Source organism: Galeopterus variegatus, unplaced genomic scaffold, assembly GCF_000696425.1.
Source record: "Galeopterus variegatus unplaced genomic scaffold, G_variegatus-3.0.2 Scaffold2931, whole genome shotgun sequence".
Taxonomy (NCBI): domain Eukaryota; kingdom Metazoa; phylum Chordata; class Mammalia; order Dermoptera; family Cynocephalidae; genus Galeopterus; species Galeopterus variegatus.
The window spans coordinates 325,367-328,498 of NW_007729042.1; positions in this window are offsets into that span (position 1 = coordinate 325,367).

Below are 3,132 nucleotides of genomic sequence, written 5' to 3' on the forward strand. Positions count from 1 at the left end.
GTGAGCAGGAACCAGTCTGTATGTGGGATCTGAACCCTCGGGCGGGAGCGCTGCCGCGCTTCCCAAGCGGCGCACTTATCCAGTGCGCCACCGGGCCGGCCCACACACTGATTGTTTATGCTAACAGAGGTTTCACAAGGTGGGTACTGGCTATGCCAGAAAGACCAACCATGTAATTAGAGGATTGGGGCCATGTGAATCAGCCTGACCTTCAGGGATGGGGGTGGGAGTAGAAGACTGTGTTCAGCCATGTGGGCAATAACTGTATCAATCATGTCTGCACAATCAAGTGCCAATAAAAAGTCTGGACCCTGGAGCACAGGAGAGCTACTAGGTTGAAAATACTTGTGTATTGCTACTTTTGATGCCAGGAGGCAAATTCACTCTTGTGGAACAGAATGCAAGAAACTTCACATTTGGAACCCCTCCAGTCCCATATTCTGCCCTATGCATTTTTCCTTTGACTGATTTGTATCTACTTGATATAATAAAACTGTAATCATAAGTATAGCACTTTCCTGAGGTCTGTGAGTCTTTCTATTGAGTTATCAAACCTAAGGGTGGTTATAGGGACCCCAAAATTTGTAGCCAGATGGTCAGAAGTAAATGTGGCCCTTTGGCCCCCCCAGCTTGTGGCTAGTATTTAAAGCCTTAGACAGACATGGCTTGGGTTTGGCTAACTCCAGACACTATAATTTACTGAAGGTTTACTATACCCTCAGGCATGTAGTTAATAATTTAAAACCATATACTACAATAAAATTTTTAAAAAGAAGAAAATAAATTAAAAAGTATGAAAAAAAGAATAGTACTGTGGTAGTCAGTCACCAAGATGACCTCTCATAAGCCTTACCTCCTAGTCTGCTTACTTCTGTGAGTAAATTAAGGCTGACCCATTATACTTTAGGACTGACCTTTGACAGGTACATAAGGACAGAAGTAATGATGTGTGATTTCCAAGCCTTCTGCTTCCTCTTCGTTATCTTAAATCACTTGCTCTGGGGAAGGCAGCTACCACAGCATGGGGCTACTTATGCAACCCCACTTTCTCATAAAACCCCCACTTATGCAACCCCCCCTTTTCTCATGAAAAGGAGCTGTTGGTCAATAGCCAACACTGACTTGCCAAAATTGTGATTGAACCACCTTGGAATGGATCTTCCAGCTTCATCAGGCTTTTAGATGACTACGAGCCCAGCAAACTCTGACTGCAGCAACATAAGAGACCCCAAGTAAGAATTTCCTACTTGAGCCTTTCTTGAATTCCTGACCCACAGACTCCACCAGCATAATAAGTGATTATTTTACACCACTAATTTCAAGGGTAATTTGTTACACAGCATTAGTTAAACAAAGCAATCATTTTCCATGCTTATTTAATCTGAACATGAGTCTCTCAGATTGTTATCACCCACAACTTATTGATATCACCAAAAATCTTTCTTGATATATATTGTTTCTTGACTTCATTTTCTCTGAATTCTCAGTAGCATTTGCAACAATTGTCCATCCTCTGCCTCTGCATTCTTCAGTACCTGTACATTCCTCTAGTCTTCATACTTTCAGGATCTCCTTTTCTGTCTGCACCCTAAATGTTTAAACATCATTTCTATTTTCTTTTTTTTTTTGTCCTAGTTATTTTATCCAGTTCCATGACTTCAAATTTGGCAATGCTTCCCATTTAAGTGTCTCATACTTTTATCCCTTGTCATGGCTCCATAATCCTTTATTTATATGCCATCTCACCTCTCCACTTGAATATTAGTAGGTTTTTTAAAGGTTGCTTGGTCAAAATAAAAGTATTGACTAACATTTTCCATTTTCTGCCCCAACAGAAGTCTCTGCCTTGCTCAGTATCTTTCTTTCTGGTAAATGGCCTCATTAACCACACAGTTGTTGTGGCTAAAAGAATCCTACAATCATCTTAAATTTCTCTTTTCCTCATGACCCACATTCAATCTAAAATGAAATTCTTGTTGTCTGTGCCCCGTGAATATCTCAGACCCTGCAATTACCATTTTCACTACTGACTTTATGGAATCAAAGCAACATGTGCCGTTGAAACTAGTGCAGTTGATAGCCAAATGTCTTTCTTTGCTTTTTATAAATTCTATATTTTAAATTGATATATACAGTAGTATGTATTTATTGTGTACATCATGATGTTTTGAAGTATATATACATTGTGGAATGACTAAATCTAGCTAATTAACATATGCATTACCTCACAGAGTTATTATTTTTGTGTGTGTGGTGAAAACACTTATCCACTCTTTCTTTCCTTGCTTTTACACTTTCCTGAGTTTATTCCATTCTTCACACAACAAACAGACGCTAAAATACAGAAATGAATCAGAACACATCACTATCTTAAAATTTTCTTATGCTTTCTCTTAGTAATTAAAGAAAATTTCAAATTTTATATTTTTACTTTAAAGCCCTATGTGATTTGGTTTCAAATCTCACCTTTACTCTACCCTGGTAACACTGGCTTTTGTAACCTTTCTCAAATGTTCCATGAGTTCCAATTTCTCCAATATAACCCATTTCCTTAAGATTATCACCTGGATGGCTCTTTCTTATTGTTCAGATCTCAACCAAATATGATAGCTGCTGCAATGCTTCTCCTGATCACCCTATTTAAAATGGCCCATTCCTCTCCTACTTGCTTTCTACCTTATTTACATAATATTTAATAATACTAATAAATTTGTAGCACTTAACATATTTGAAATTATGATTTTAACTAATTTGCTTATTCTTTCACCCCCATCCCAGTAGGGTGTTAACTTTTTGATAAGTATCTTGATACAGTAATCTTTGTGTTTGTGGGTAGTCACTTAATAAATAATTTCAGAATAAATCAACTAACCAACAAACTCAAAGGGCTTAAGTAACTTGTCTGAAGTCACATACGTAGTAAATATGTTTCCAAGTTCATTTCACTACAAAAAAGTTCCAACTTTGCAAACATTGTCTTATTAAATTAGAAAAGTATTTCCATTGCTAGTGGAAGTTCCATTGTTATTGGCAGATGAGTCATTTGCTGAATATTGTCTATTGGCAATCATCATCAATTCCACCCCCTTCTGTGTTCTCTCCTAAAGCTGGGAAGTTAAGAGCAGAGTTTGG